Source organism: Peromyscus californicus, unplaced genomic scaffold (assembly GCF_007827085.1).
Source record: "Peromyscus californicus insignis strain IS unplaced genomic scaffold, ASM782708v3 Scaffold_11__1_contigs__length_118956290, whole genome shotgun sequence".
NCBI classification, from domain to species: Eukaryota; Metazoa; Chordata; class Mammalia; order Rodentia; family Cricetidae; genus Peromyscus; species Peromyscus californicus.
The window spans coordinates 4,730,370-4,747,886 of NW_026294402.1; positions in this window are offsets into that span (position 1 = coordinate 4,730,370).

Here is a 17,517-nt window from a genome sequence, read left to right on the forward strand (position 1 = left end):
TACATCCTAAAGTTAACTTCTGACAGCATACATGTGCAGATGAACACACACCATTGAATAGATTTAAAAAACAATACTCAGGTTTATTACCTGCCTCCTGGCAGGCTTCTCTAAAACCAGTAAACTATGAAAGACTAAAAATGATAATTCAAAGGACAAAAATCCATCTCATTTCTTAGAACGGCTTACTAAGGCCCTTCTTGAATATACTAGCCTAGATCCTGAAAGCCCAGAGGGCAGGCAGCTCCTTATGACCCACTTTGTCTCACAGAGCTTCCCCAACATAAGGGCAAAACTTAAACACTTGGAGAAAGGCCCTCTGACTCCACAGGCAGAGTGTTGGTGGTGGCATTTAAGGTGTACCATGGAAGAGATGAAAAAGCCCAAAAAAGGAATGTGCCAGATGCTGGCACATGCTGTCTGACTGGCTCCCCGGAAGCCGCCAGGTCCCTGTTTCAAGTGCGGGAAAGACAACCATTGGGCCCAGGCTTGCACCACCGCCCCACAGGGGGGCACTGATAGGGCCTTGCCCAAAATGCTGCCAATAGGGTCACTGGTCAGGTGTAGTTGGAGTTTTCTCCAGTCCCGCTCAGACCTGCAGCCCCTCACACCCAAATAAGCACACAGATGCTTATATTATTTAAACTGTTTGGCCTAATGGCTCAGGCTTCTTGCTATCTAGTTCTTGTATCATAAATTAACCCATTTCTATTAATCTATAAGTTGCCACATGACTTGTGGCTTACTGGTACCATACATGTTGCTTCTCATTAGAGCAGTGGCTGGCAGTATCTCCTAACTCAGCCTTCCACTTCCCAGCCTTCTCCTCTCTCTTTGTCCTGCCTATACTTCCTGCCTGGCTACTGGCCAATCAGCACTTTATTTATTAACCAATCAGAGCAACACATTCAGAGCATACAGAACATTCCACAGCAGTCAGGTGACTGTCCTAATGCACCTAGTAGCATGGGAATGCCAGATCAGGACCACCCTCCAGCTGACTTCCTAGGCTTGGCTATCAGCGACAACTGATGCTGCCTGGGTCCCACCTCAGCCACTCCCATACAGGGAACCCAGGGTAGCAGTAATAATATCTGGGCAACCCATCTCCTTCCTTCTGGACACCGGAGCTACCTACTCTGTCCTGAGGGAGTATTGGGGCCCGACTTCTTGTCTCCCTATTGTCGAGGTGGGGGGACAGCCTTACCTACCTCATCAGACCCCACCACTTAATTGTATTTTCAGAGGCATCCCTCTTACATTCTTAGTGGTGCCAACCTGCCCTGTGCCTCTAATGGGAAGGGGTTTTCTAGCTAAGGTAGGAGCATCCAGTTCTTTTGCTCCCCACATTCTCCTCACCCCAGACTCGCCAGCAGCTCCTCTTCTTCTTCTCCTAGCCACCCACCCTACTAACTCTAACAGTTCCTTTCCCTTGCCAGCCTCTCAGGTAGACCCAAAAGTCTGGGATACCCAGAACATTTCTATCGCTAGACACCATCAGCCTATTACTATCCAGTTACAGGACCCTACCAGCTCAGTACCCTCTCTCACTCCAGAGCCTAAGAGGACTTAAGCCTATTATTTCTGACCCTCTCAGGAAAAAGCTGCTCTGCCCAACCTCTTCACCTTTTAACACCCCCATACTGGCAGTTAAAAATGGAACCTACCACCTGGTTCAAGACCTCCGGCTCATTAACTCTGCAGTGGTCCCTCTCCATCCTGTAGTGCCTAACCCTTATACTCTCCTGTCCATGGGTCCCTTCAGAAATCTCTCACTTCTCAGTTCTAGACCTCGAGGACGCCTTCTTTTCTATTCCTCTCAGTCCTCAGTCTCAAAATATCTTTGCTTTCACCTGGACTGACCCTGACACCCACCGGTCCACACAGCTGACCTGGATTGTTCTGCCACAGGGATTCAGAGACAGTCCAGACCTCTTTGGTCAGGCTCTGGCCTCTGACCTGCTTTCTCTGTCTCTCCCTGGCTCTAAACTAATACAGTATGTAGATGATATTTTACTCTGTAGCCCATCCTTACAGGTTAGTCAAACTAACACCTCTGCTCTCCTAAATTTCTTATCCAGCCAAGGTTACAGGGTATCTCCTTCTAAAGTTCAGCTGTCAACTCCCCAGGTCACCTATTTGGGTCTAACCATTGCTCCAACCCACAAGGCTATTACTGTAGATAAAAAGCATCTAATCCAGTCTCTTACAGTCCCTTCTACTAAACAGGAGATTCTCTCTTTCCTAGGAATAGCTGGCTTCCTACAGTCTTGGGTTCCACCTTTTTCTCTTTTTGCTCGCCCCTTATACAAGGCAGCTCAGGGCTCCCCACATGAGACCCTTCTCCACCCCATTATTAAACCTTTCCAGAAGCTCCAACAGGCTCTTCTCCAGGCTCCAGTGCTTCATCTCTCAGACCTAACCCATCCCTTCTCCCTCTGTGTAGCAGAGAAAGAGGGATTTGCCCTGGGAACTCTAGGGCATCAGCTGGGACCCTCCTTTGCACCTGTAGCCTATCTGTCAAAGAAGCTAGACCTTACCAGTCAGGGCTGGGCACCCTGTATTCATGCTTTAGCAGCTGCTGAGTTCCTTATTCAGGAATCAAAGAAGCTAACTTTTGGGTCACCTGTTACTGTCTTCTCTCACCACAACATGTCCCATCTCTTAACTTATAAAGGCTTACAAATTTTACCTCCTTCCCAGGTTATTTCTCTCCAGGTGGCATTACTAGAAAATGCCACACTTACTTTCCAGACCTGTCCACCCCTTAATATTTCAAGCCTCCTCCCTCAACCTAATGCTAACTATTCTCCTTCTCATTCCTGCACTGAAATCTTGGAGGAACTGTTACCTTACCCTTCACACATACAGGAGGGCACATTGCCTCAGGCCACTTATACCTGGTACACAGATGGCAGCTCCTTCTTATATGAAGGGACCCGTAAAGTGGGTTATGCCATAGTGTCAGATACTGAGATAATAGAAGCACAGGCATTATCCCCACACACACCACCAACCAACAGGCTGAGCTGATAGCTCTCATCCGTGCCTTCCAATTGGCACGGGGACAATCTCTAAATGTTTACACAGACTCCAAATACGTTTTTCATATCCTCCTGTCCCACGCTGCTATTTGGAGGGAGCATGGCCTTCTTACAGCAAAAGGGGGATCCATATCTAACTCAGGCCAAATAATGGCCATGCTGGAGGCTTCCCACTTACCTCCCCAAGGCTATAGGAATTGTCCACTGCCGGTCTCATCAGACCAATAGCTCCATCATCTCTAAGGGAAATAACTGGGCTGACCAGGCAGTCAGGATGCTCCAGGGCCAAATCTCACCCCACCCACTGCAGGGAATCCATACAGTGCAGCTCACCCCTCACAGGGAACTCTTGACACTAGGCAAATTCTTTTGTTTTTTTGTTTTTGTTTTGGTTTTTGGTTTTTGGTTTTTGGTTTTTCGAGACAAGGTTTCTCTGTGTAGCTTTGTGCCTTTCCTGGAAATCACTTTGGAGACCAGGCTGGCCTCGAACTCACAGAGACCTGCCTGCCTCTGCCTCCCAAGTGCTGGGATTAAAGGCGTGCGCCACCACTGCCTGGTGCAAATTCTTATCTATACCAGCTCTTTCATTCTAATAATCTTGCTCTGTCTCAATTCGTTAAAGCCCACCTGCAGCTCACCTCTGAGGATTTAGAGTTCTTAAGAACTATTACTGCCTCTTGTGAGATTTGCCAAAAAACAGATCCCAATACCAAGTATAGGAGTCAGCCTTTTCCCACCCACCAGGCCAGAGGTTCCCTTCCAGGGACTGACTGGCAGCTCGATTTTACCCATATGCCACCATCAGGAAAATTAAATATCTCCTCATGATGGTGGACTCATTTTCAAATTGGGTGGAGGCATACCCTGCTTCTAATAAGCAGGCTCAGACAGTTGCAGATCTCCTTCTCTGAGAAATTACTCCTTGGTTTGGGATTCCTGCTTCTCTCCAGTCTGACAATGGCCCGGAGTTCACCTCCCAGGTTTCCCAGACACCAGCTAAGGTTCTTAACATTCCTTGACATTTTCATATCCCATACTATCCTCAGTCCTCAGGAAAGGTGGAGCACACCAACCAGTCTTTAAAATCTATTCTTACTAAGATGTCACAGGAACTTCATCTCGACTGGGTAAGATTATTGCTTCTTATTAGCTCTTCTCAGGCTCAGGGCCCTTCCTAAAAAGCCTCTTTCAATTTCTCCATTTGAACTAATGTATGGAAGGCCAGTTCTAACACCAGGTCTTCTATCCAACCCTTCAACCATTCCAGACAGCCTGTTAACTCCCCTGCTATGTCACCTAAGGTCTATCCTGTGGAACTTCGAAGACCATTCCTTACCTCAGCCATGTGACAGTCCTTGCCCACCCCCAATCCACATTGGGGATCAGGTTCTTCTTTCCCCTCCAGGCCAGCAACCTTCACCCCTTCCCCCTAAATGGCAAGGACCCTTCAAGGTAATTCTTGTAACCCCCACAGCTGCTAAACATGAGGTCTTTCCTCAATGGGTCCACCTGTCTCATCTGAAACCTTTTATCTCACCTCCACAGAAAAATCTCTCTTCATTCAGAGTGACACAGAGGACACCAGGATTCACTTCCTTGTCATCAATTCCAGAGGAATGAGGTATCACCCCATAAGCTCTTCCTTTCCTAATTAACCACTCAGCTAATTGTTAGAGGGCCACCACAGCAAAAGGACCTCAGACATATCCAGGCAGTAAGGAAAAAAAACAGTAATAATCAAAAGGTATTTACAACCCCCAGACCCAAAGGTGTCTGGTCTTTGCAAAAACAGACTCTAATATAACAATCTCTGACTGTTAAATGCTCTCAGCAATTGATCACCTGTGTCTCCTGAATGCTAAACTAATAAAGGAAACAGGTGCCTTAAATAATCTGTCTCTGATAAAGCTTATCTCGGGTAAAAATTAAGCAGAGGGCCGGGCGGTGGTGGCGCACGCCTTTAATCCCAGCACTCGGGAGGCAGAGCCAGGCGGATCTCTGTGAGTTCGAGGCCAGCCTGGGCTACCAAGTGAGTTCCAGGAAAGGCGCAAAGCTACACAGAGAAACCCTGTCTCGAAAAACCAAAAAAAAAAAAAAATTAAGCAGAGTACTAAACACTACAATGGTCACTAATTTTCTCAATGTTCAAAAATTTTCCCAAGCTCCAGAAGCCAGTTTAAATCCATCTGGACAGTTTGGATCTACTTCAGATAAGTGCCAAATCCAAACTTTCCTGGTCTGGGAACACTCCAAAGAAAATAAAAATAATAATGATCCTTTTTTCCTAAGCTTTTTCTGTCTCACCAGTATCCTGTCAGCCAAAGAGTTCCAAGGAAGAAAAGATGGACAACTCCAGGGCAGCAGACGACAGCCCACCATCCCAGGACACCTGTCTACCTCAGAAGCCCTCTTCCCTAGCCCCCCAAGAGCCAACCAATGCCTACCAAGTCAGCTGGAAGCAGTTTTGGGGAGAAACGATGCCCATACCCACTCATCCACCATCTTTTATAAAAACAAAGAGTCCGGGATGATAGGAATTCCAGCCATGCCCCCATGGTCATGCATGCCCCAGTGGGACACTTCCGCCTAGTTATTTCTGGGTCATATAGCCTATGTAACCCATGCACTGCATGGTCATGTAATCACATGCCCTGTGTGCACATGCTCGGGGTGGTCCTTAAAAAGCAGGCTCCATGTCCCCCCCACCCTGCTCTTCTCCTTCCCTCACGTGTCCTTTCAGCAGGCCTGATCACATCTATCCCCTTCTCCTTGTCTTAATAAAACTCTTGTTAGTGGATTCTGTTGTGTTTCGTGACTTTTCCTCTCAAGGTAAGAGTGCCGCTAAAAAACCGTCACTTCCCACTTCATTCTGCATCGCACCTGAAGCTGCTCCTGTGGTCAGGGTCCTCTGCAGGGACAGAACTGGCAGGATGAGAACACATCGCCGGCTTCCAGGATGTGAGCTGCAGTCTGCCAGTGCCTGTCTCAGCTGCAGTCAGAGTCTGATGCTGAAGGCCTGCAGGACTCCTGGAGAGCTGCTGGTTTACAGTGGAATTCTGAAGAAGTTGCTTCTAATATCGGTGAAGGAATAACCAGCAAAAGAACAAATGCACTTAGCAGCCAGAGTGGGTGAAGCAGGCAAAAAGGAAAGTTTCTTTCTCCCTTGAGGCTGCCATCGGAAGGCACAGCTGGAATTTAGGCCTTTCTGCTTCAAATACTGACTGAGAAAGTCCCTCCCAGGAATGCCCAATAGTTTGTGTTTCAGTTGTCAAGTGGACAGTCCAGATCAGCCATCACAGCTCTTTAAAAAGGTTTATTGTAGCTATTTAAAAGGGTCGTTGAGGGGGGCTGGAGAGATGGCTCAGTGGTTAAGAACATGTACTGCTCTTGCAGAGGACCCAAGTTCAGTTCCCAGCCACAATGATAGGACCACAACCTCCTGTAACTCCAGCTCCAGGAGATCCAATGCCTCTGGCCACTTGAGCACCTCTGTACTAGTATGCACATACCCACACATAAGACACAAAAGGATACAATAACTCCTTTCTAAGAAAGGCATTGAGCATTGGGGATACACTGGAGAGGAGTCTGCCCAGATGTGTGGGTCATACCAGGCAAGGCCAGCATGGACTGGTACCAGGGCCTCCAGGGGCTGCAGTCTGGGAACTGCCACTTGACATGGCTCCCATATGCATGCAGTTAAACGTTCCAGACACTGAGATGTGAAATGCTTTGTCTGCCATCCCAGAATGTAGCTTGCTGAAGGGGAACTTAGGTATTCTGAGCTCCCTGTAATCCTGACTTGTCCTCTGCTTCCCCATTTGAGGGTATGAAAAAACAAAACTGCTGTTAATATACTCACTGGCCAGGGTCATCAACCCCTGCAGCAGTCCTGACCCCACTCTTGCCTCTTTCATTATCTCTTTATTTGTCATCCCCAGTGCTCTCCCTTGAGACCCTGTCCAAAACCCTGACACGCTGGTCTGGGGTCAGTTGAGGGGCCAGTCAGATGGCTCATCAGGTAAAAGCACTTGCCACACAGCCTGACCTGAGTTTGACCCCTGGAACCCTAGTGATAATAAGGGAGAGAACCAACTCCACAAACGTGTCCTTCAGGCTCCACTCAAGCGCCCGTGACACATGCACACCTAAACACACACCGTATAAAATATTTTAATAGTAATGATTTTTGTTTCACATTCCCACTACCCTTAAGAAATTGCCACTTGCCAAAGGTCTGGGAGAACATAAATGCCCACTAACTGCATAACAGTCTTCCTTTTCCAAATATGTACTTCTGAGGCTCAATTTTCTTTATGCTGCCACCAAACATGCCCTGAGCAGTGATGTACAAGCAGATAAGAATGTAGCTGTCTTTTAAGGCAGACATAAAGCTTTGCTAAAAATAGGAACTACCACTCCTAAATCTTATATTCTTAAAAAGCATTGTTAACATCTAATTATTATATTATTTCAATAAATTAATATTTCAATTTTTTTTTACTTTCTAAGTGAATTTCAACCAATGTGTTTAAATATTTATTGTTTTTGTTCTTCTGAGGCCCTTGCTTTTTCTCTAGCCAGGCTGGCCTGGAAGTCACCATCCTGAGCATGAGGATTACAGACACGGACCACTCTGCTCCATGCAACTTAATGGGTCAGTTTGTTCAGAGAGCAGATAAAGAGACAGGTCATGTTCTAGGTCCAGGGCCCATCCTTACTCTGTGGTTGTGAAAAGCCTAGTGCTGGTATGCTCTAAGGCACCCAGAACAGGCATAGTGGAGCTCCATGAACTGAGTGACTTACCCAAGTGTGTTCTCACAGTCCTAGCTCAAAAGTCCAAGCTGTAGGTGTTGGGAGCTTTGGTGTCCTCACTCCTTGCCTTACAAGTGGTAGTTTTTTCACTGGCTGTCTTCACAAGGCTTCTTAGGGTATATGGACTGTGTAGGCCCCTTGAGGCAGAGTGGCCAGGGCCCTCCCCCAAGGACCACCAACTTCCAGGTTCCACCCACAGAACACTCTGTCCTAACAGCTACACCCAGCCCCCGTCCTACAGAGTAAAAAGCCCAAGCTCTGGACATGAAATCCCACCAATCCCAACCCTGGAAAGCTCCACCCCACACCACCCCCAGGAAACTCTATGTAAGTCCTACCTTCTGCTCATTCTCTGCTGTTTCTCACCTGAGCAGAGGCAATCACCCTCTGGGTTTTTCCCTCCAAATAAATTTCTAATGTGAAGTTTGTTGTGTGCTGTGACTTTGTGGTATTCCTTGGTGCCCGAATGCCAGGATACCTTTCCATCCGAGACGTAATGCTTACATTTGGTTCTGAAACCTGGGATAGCCTCTCCTAGTTCCTGCATTTCCCCTCATGGTCTAAGCTGCACTGGGACCCCATCCCTCATCTCCAGTCCACCGGCAACAGACTCATCTCCAGGCTCACCAATCTCTTGGTACCCCATCCACCAACAGCAATTGGGTGAGTTTCTCCTTGGGTCAGTGTAAATGTTTCCCTGAATCTGAGGAAGTGACTGTTGAGTGTCCAGCACTCCTTTGTTACTCCTGGAGGTAGAGGTACCCCCAGCCACATTCTTTAAGGCTCTGTATTATGATCAATCCACATGAGTCTATTAAACGGGTAACAGAATTTATTAAGATATAAACTGAGAAAACATACTCAGAATACAGAATGGAGTAGACAGCATAACTCGTCCTCTGATCTGACTGGGAGCAAATCCACCTCGCAGGGAGGAGCAGAGAGAAAGGGCATGTGACCCTTCTCCCTTTCCTTATAAGAGGTCACTTACAATAACAGAAAGCACCACCTCTTTTGGACACTATAGCCCAAGGCCATGGGCAGAGCAAACACAACTACATTTCCCCTTTTTGTCTAAATAGGAACGTTCTAATCTTAATGCAAACTATATACAATAAGAATGATTATCAAGTATTTTCCAGGAAAACAAAGGGTAATAACATAAACAAAATGGAACTACAACCAACAAGAATAACATCAAACAAAAGACACATACTAAAATCCAGAGAAGTCTAGAGTATAGGTAAATGGCACATTACAAAGATCATTCTAAAAATGTCTTATCCTGAAGAAACTGAATCTAATACTTAATACGTTCTAGCTAAGATACAAGAAGATTTTAACTATAACTGTTAGTCTTCAATTCCATCAAAGACCTGAGAAGAAATATAATAATACCTGAGATATGGGAGAAGGATGCTAGCAACTTTCAGGAGTCTTGCAAGAGTGGACAGAGACAGCTGGCAGCCTGAATATTGACCTAAAGTTTCTCAGCATCATTGGTGCATTCAAACTGGCTACAGGCCTAGAGTATCTGACAGATCATTTTCAGAAGTAGGTATTTTGAAAGACTATCTTACCCTGTCTTGGCAGAGTTCAATAGTCACTTTTCCTTGTGTCCTGATCATTCAGAAGGGACAGTATTCGTACTGTCAGCAGTCAGCAAGGGCAGTTCTTTGCCCAGTAGGCCATTTTGTGCCAAGAAGACAAACTTCCAAACAGGAATGTCTCAGAAACCCAACATTCTCTCGGGATCAGATTGGTGCTGCCAGGAGCAATCATGCCTCATGTCAACAGAATTCTAAGTTATCAAAACATTTAGATGTCATATTCTCTAGGTCTATGAAGTGTTTGAAGATTGCCTATCCATCTGATGTATATTTCTGTAAGTTTGGATAACCTAACATAACTATAAAAATGACAAGCATGAATGACTATATCTCAGTAAGTCTTCTCTACTAAAATAATTTAAGGACTAAGGCTTCACACTAACAAGATAAACAGTCTGTAAGCAGATGTACCATATAAGGACAATGACCTCAAGAGTGTGATAATACACAAAATAGCTTAAACAGAGGTAGGAATGTATAGTGCAACATGTAATATGACAATAATCCTAAATATGTATCAATATATCCTAAACAGAGGTAGAACATACATACAGTATGACAAGTATAATATTACACTTGTATCAATATATGAAATATTTCAAACAAGAGTAGGAATATGTGTACAATACAACAAATATAGTTTTGTATTTGTATCAATATACAAATTATCATAAATAAAAATATAAGAATAGTTTACATTTGTATCAATATATAAGAATCCATATCAGTGCAAATTATCTAAGGCTGAATTTTACTGAATTAGTGTACTAGTAAATACAATAATCTACCTTAATATCCTGTACCTATCCATTCCCCCTTTTCTTTTCTAAAAAAGAATAGAGTCCAATATTTTCTTCCACCCCCAAGCCTATAACCATTATCCATAACCCTGAGAAACATGAAAACTTTGGGAAAAAGGGCATCATTTTCTTAGAATTGCTTCCTGCTGTTTAGGGGGCGATGGTATCTCTGTTGGGTTCTGTAAGAAAGCTCAGATAGTTAGGTCTCAATAGGGCTAGCCATAGAGTCTGCAGCCAGTCTCAGAAATGGGTAAGATTAAGATTCTGGCTAGAAGTGTAGTATGCTGGACCATCTCATCTTAGAACTGTCTGGAAGAGTTTTCAGTCCAAAGTTGATCATTGAGTGATGTTCATGGGTACCATGGCATCATTCTGGACTGGGTAGAGTTGTTGTTGTGGGGCCCCATCTTCCTTCTGGAGACTTCAGAGATTGCTATTGGGAAGACTTATTTTCACTGTGGAAAACTTAATACCAAAATGGAAAGTTTGGATTTAAAGATGACATGACATGTAAGAAAGGATTCTCTGAAAGCAAGGACAAGCATGGAAAGAAATAGAATCTTGATAACCATGATCCCTTTTTATTGGTATTCTTCTGTCCCACACCAGATGGCTCTTCTGATATGAGACAGAGTCTTTTAACTTTTTCTTTTAGCAACATGCTTGGGTTTAGAGGAGGGAGACAAATTCCAACTCCAAAGTCAACTTGATATATAATTGAATCAGAACCACAACTTTTCTAGAATTAAAGAGATATAGATGTGAGGAAGTGAGACATTACCCTGGGTATATTGGTACCAATAGATTCTTTCCTTCTGCGTAGATGTCTGGATATCCAAGGCCTTATGATTTCTTGAAGATGGGTATTTCTATTATCCTGTAAAGACAAAAAGCAGAACCCTGCTGTGGTGATATTTTATTTGTGCTTTAATAAATAAAGCTTGCCTAGAGATCAGAGGAAAAAGGCCAGCCATTATAAGTAAACAAAGAAGTCAGGCAGTGGTAGGACACACCCTTAATCCTATCACTTGGCAGGCAGGATCTCTGTGTGTTCAAGGCCACACTGGAAACAGAGCCAGGTGTGGTGGCACACAACTGAATTCCAACACTAGTTAACCACGGAGGTGTGTACAGACAGTCAGAAAGTGACAGAGCTGGGCAGGAAGAGGAAGTGATATACCTGGACAGACAGCAAATCAAATGGCAGAACAGCAAGGCATATAGACACGGGTAGACAGGAAGTAACTCGCATTGGGAAGCTGCAGAGTTGGTGAGGTAAAGTTGGCTGGTGGCTTACCCTATTTCCCTGATCTCTCTAAGACTTTCACCCCTATATTTGGCTACATGTTTTTTTTTTATTTAATAAGACAATTTAGAAATTCATACATTCTTATAGCTTGTAGAGATGTCACATCAGTGGATGAACTTTTACTTCTCCTCATCAAGGGGTTTCTCCCTGTCAAATTGAATTTTTATTAATTTTGTTGGTATCCAAAACTTTTTTTTCCTCCTTCAGAAACAAAAGCAAAACCTCTTCCCCATTGTAGAACATATCCTGGTTTCCATTGTGAGGTTAACACATCTTTGAAGTAAACTGCTTGGTTTAGCTCAGGAGTTTTTTCTGTTGTCCAATGTCTCTCAGCAGCTGTTATCTCTTTCTCATCAGCATTGAGAAAATTCAAGGTTACTAAAGCATTATGCAATCTATTTCTATGAGTCATTGTTATCTCTTTCTTGCTTGTTCAGCATATTCTTTAAAGTTGGATTAGATCTTTCTGACTGCTTGGCCTGTGGGATTGTGTGGTATCTGCAATATGCTTTATATAATATGCAAAACTGACTTATTTTATTGGAGATATATGCTGGGGCACTGTCAGTTTTAATTTGTACAGGTATTCCCATGATGGCTATAACTTCTAATAGGTGTGTAATCACAGAATCAGTCTTTTCAGAACTCATAGGAGTTGCCCACTGAAATTCTGAATAAGCATCAATGTTATGGTTTACATACTTTAATCTTCCAAGTTCTGCAAAATGAAACACATCCATCTGCCAAATTTTATTTCTTTGTATACCTTTTGGATTGCTTCCTGCATGTAATGGAGTTTGGTTATAGAAGGAACAAGTAGGACATTTTTTTACAATATCCTTGTCATGTTGCCAAGTGATGGAGAAAACCTTCTTCAAACCTTTGCTATTGGTGTTTCTTATTAAATTCTTAGGCTTCTAGCACATAACCTATTAGTAACTGATCAATCTCATCCTTAACTTGTGCTAGAGTTCCTGGCAGACCTGTATGAGATCTGATGTGTCACACACACACACACACACACACACACACACACACACACACACACACATATATATATATATATATATATATATATATATATATATATATATATATATGATGTTCCCTATTTATGATGATTTCCTGCAAGTGTATGAAAAATGAAGTTAATTCTGTATTATCAGGAATAAAGTCAGCAGTTTCAATGTATAAAACAACTCTCTCTGTGTTTTGGGAGTCAGTGACTATATTGAGGTGTTCTGTGAAGTCTGTCAGTACCATAAGAATGACATACAGGCCAGACGGTGGTGGCACACTCCTTCAATTCCAGCACTTGGAAGGCAGAGCCAGGAGGATCTCTGTGAGTTCAAGCCCAGCCTGGTCTACAAAGCGAGTTCCAGGAAAGGCACAAAGCTACACATAGAAACCCTGTCTCAAAAAACAAAAAACAACAACAACAAAAAGAATGTCATACAGTTCTGCTTTTTGTACAGAGCTGTATGGACTTTGAACCACTTTACTTAAGTCTTCTGATTTGTATCCTGCTTTCCCTGATTTATTTGCATCAGTATAGAATGGAAAGACTCCAGAAAATTGGCTTTTGTTGTACAATGTGAGGAAGGACCCATTCAGTTCTCTTTATGAATTCTATTCTTGTGCTTTTGGGATAATGGTTGTTAATCTCTCTCAAAAAGTTACTGCAGACTCTTTGCCAGTATTCATTATCTTTCCATAGTGAGGAAATTTCCTCATTAGTTAAAGGTACTACAATTTCTGCTGGGCCCATTCCTGTCAACTGGCAAAGTCTTAATTTTCCTTTTTGAATCGAATCAGAGAACTTTTCTATTTAAGTCTTTAACTTCTTCCTTGGTTTACATGGTAGAAATATCAATTCTAATATAATATCTTCCCACTGCATCAAAATTCTGTGGGGGAATGTCTGGAGGGTAGTATGACCAGAATGCATTTAAGTTCTGGATTCACACAATCCACATGTGCTTCTTGAATAGTCTTTTCTACTAGAGCCAATTCTTTCTCAGCTTCAGCTGATAATTCTCTTGGACTATTTAACTCCTTGTCCCCTTTTAGAGTATTAGCCAAATTTTTTAGTCCATCTTTAGGTATTCCAATGATAGCCTATAAGTTGGAAATGCTTCCTAACAATTTTTGAAAAACATCAAGAGTCTGCAATCGATCTCTCCTGGGTTGTACCTTTTTGGGTCTAATTTTTTGTAGCTCTATCTTATATCCTAAGTAATTAATAGAATCTCCTCTTTGTATTTTTTCAGGAGCAATTTGTAGTCCCCAGCAAGGCAAAATTTTCTTTACTTCTTCAAACATGCTTTCTAAGGTACCTAACTTTGGATCATCTAATAATACATTATCCATATACTGATAAATTATAGATTATAGAAATTTCACATGAATTATCTCCAATGGCTTTTGCACAAAATATTGGTACAGGGTAGGGCTGTTTAACATTCCCTGTGGGAGCACCTTCCATTAATATCTCTTAACTGGCTGGGAATTGTTATAGATACTGTGGAGGCAAATTTTTCTCTATCATTTTCTTATAAAGGTATGGTAAAGAAATAGTCTTAAGTCAATAACTATTATAGACCATTCTTTGGGTAGCAGAGAGGGCAAGGGCATCCCAGTCTGTAGAGTGCCCATAGACTGAATTATTAATGGCTCTCAGATCCATCAGCATTCTCCAATTGCCAGACTTTTTTCTAATAACAAATACAGGAGAATTCCAAGGGCTGGTAGATTCTTCAATGTGTTGAGCATTCAACTGCTCTTGAACCAGCTGTTTGAAAGTTTGTAGCTTCTCTTTTGTCAAAGGCTATTGTCCAACCCAAACAAGTTTATCAGTTAGCCATTTTAAAGGTAGGGCTGTAGGTACTTCTGAGAGTTCAACAGCAGTTGTACTCTGTTTATGCACAGCCTGAATGGTTGGTGGCTGTTTTTTATAGTATGTTATAATATTATTCCTAGAAACATGCATTGGTCTGTATTCCCTTTGTGAGATTGGAGGAATTTTCATCTGGGTATTCCACTGCTGCAACAGATCTCATCCCCAATGATTCACTGCTACATTTGCCACATATGGCTTCAGCCTTCCTCTCTGTCCTTATGCCCTCAACCCATCTCGAACTTTGTTTTACCTGAGATTGGGTTCCAATCCCTAGAAATTGGACATCTACCTCTTGAAGAGGCCAATTCCAATGTCATGATTTTGGTCTAATTAAATTCACATCCACACCTGTGTCTACCAGGCCCTCCAGAACAATGCCATTAATTCGAATTCTAAGTTTTGGTCTTTTTTCATTTATGGAAGTCTGCCAAAATACTCATTTTACTGTGTTCTTTGGAACTTTTGATTCATCTATCAGGGCTGTTCTATAATCCAGTACAGTATCATTCTTTACATTAGACATTGGGTTATCAAATTGTCCTCCACATTGGCTGGAAATGTTTGGACCACGTTTGATTTGAGGGCCTGCAAGAGGCCCCCTGAGGCGTTTCCTGCCAGTAAAGCATTACCTTGTATATCTATTGTTGATCTGCACTCATTGGTTCAATGTTGACCTTTGCCACATCTTTTACATAATCCAGAAGGTTAGGCTCTCCCATTTGGGTTATTTCTAGAAGGAGTATTGCTTCTAGGAGCACCTCATGTACAGTTTCTACTTATATGACCTGGTGTACCCCAGTTAAAACATTTGGTACCACAGGGCCTTCTTCCACCTCTGGGAATTGCCTCTCCTATCCAAGCCTCATTACTATAGTTAAGAGATCCAACACCATTAGTATACTGAATCCATTCTTCCAAAGGAGCTGATTGACCTTTAATGGCATAAGTATTCTTTTGCATTCTATTTTAGCATTGTTAAATGCCAAGGACTCAGTTAATACTTGTCTTAATCCTTATCTGACACAGCCTTCTTTATAGCTGTGGTCAGCCTTTGTAAAAAATCAGTAAAATGTTCTTGTGGTCCTTGGAATATCTTTGTGTATAACTCAGTTGGCTCTGTAATTTTTCCCAAGCATTTAAATCTGCTGTATGGCAAAGAGATATTGTATGCTCATCATAAGTGGCTCCTATCAGCAAAACATCCCTCACCAAGAATTTGATCTTGGGAGATCTCAAAACCTCTGGCCTTACCCTGTTGTTCTAGGACCCTTGTTTCCTCTCTCAACCAGCCTTTCCATTGTAGCTGCTGGCTATATTCTAGAACAGCTGAGATTAACTGATTCCAATCATCTGGTATGATTCTATGTGAGGTAGACCACATATTTAACATCTGTTTTATATATGTTGAGTGTATACCATAGGTGACTACCACTTCCTTAATTTGTTAAATCTCTCATAGGAATAGGTTGTAACATATATTCCACATTAGGCTCAGGATGTCTATCATCTGCTGGCCTCTCATGGAGGATGACCAGATAAGCCATTGTATGAGAGCCATCTGGAGATGTTATGACCTGTATGGTTTTGCCCTTCTACCTATTAGGTCCCTTGTCATCTTTTTTGACAGTTTCTTCTAGGGCTTACAGACAAGCATCTAGGGTCTGTTCCAACAAATGAACCTCCTTTGTTGTAAGAGATTCCAGAGATTTCATGGAATCATGCAACCTTTTATGTTCTTTTGGAACACATGATTCCATAGATCTTCTTTTATCAGTTAACGATAAACTTTCTTCCTTATAAAGTGTCTGAGTAGCAACAACCTCACCCTGAAGAGCTATTGTTCTACCCATTAAGTATTCATATTTGCTACTAATAAAATCAAATCTGTTTGTACATTTATTATTAATGGACTGAAGTTCTTGTAGTAAGTTAGCAGATTCCAAACTAAGGAACCTGTTATGTAAGTCTTTATTACTACCTTGTAAATCCTGGTTAACAGATTCCAGAGAAAGAATCTTTTTATGTAAGCCTTCATAGCTACCTTGTAAATCCTGGGTAGCAGATTCCAGAGAAAGGATCTGTTTATTCAAGTCTTTTTTGCTACCTCGTAAATCCTGTATCAGTCCCAATAATGACTCATCTTTGTTATTATTATTAAACCAGTTTTTCAATGCTATGTGAATTATTGTGGTAAATGCCAAAATGGTGTATACCAAGTATGTCCCAGGAAGGTTGTGTATTTCCTGTAAAATGACATTCATTATACAGGCAAAAAAGTTTATAAATCCTTGTGAACTAATATTTTCTGCCATGTTTTGAGAAATAGACAAAATTTGTAAAGAAAATTTTATTAATTTGTTTATTTATTAATCAGTTTTAAGGTGTAAAAGTATCAAGTACTCTTACCTAGAATGAAATACTGGCTTCCTTGTATTACCACCCACAGGATGGTTTTTGGGTGTAGTAGCATTGTTCAGCCAGCAGGTGTCACCGGTGTAGCGCTAAAGCAGGTCTGGTGCAAGGTGACTGAGGTCTCTGAATGGTTCCTGTGAATTAAGCACTCACCCAGGCAACCCCTGAGCACTAGGTAGGTTTGCTGAAACCACAACAGATTGTATACAACAATGAGGGAATACACTAGTGAACTGGAAGCACTTAGGCACACTCATGCACCTGGCAGGAGCTGCCTGTCTGATTGGTGTTATAGGGCTGGTGATGGCGGGTGGGGGCTCAGCGCTGGGACTGGACTCAGCCAGAGTGGTGGAATCCAGAGGGTGGGCAGGCAGGCATGCTCTCAGGGCAGAGTGAGGCATCCCAGGGTGGCGGGAATTAGCAGCTGCTACACTAAACAATTTTAAAAATAAAGGAACAGTCTGCTGGTAATCTCTAATGAGGTGGGGAACTGTGGCCCAATCCTGTCACTAAAAGCATGGAAATAGAAAGGCACCTAGAGTTGCCTTGTGAGTCGCCTGGCCAGAGTGATTGACTCATGTGCCATGTGAGCTCCTGCTCTACAGGTGCTGGGCTGCTGTATGCAGCT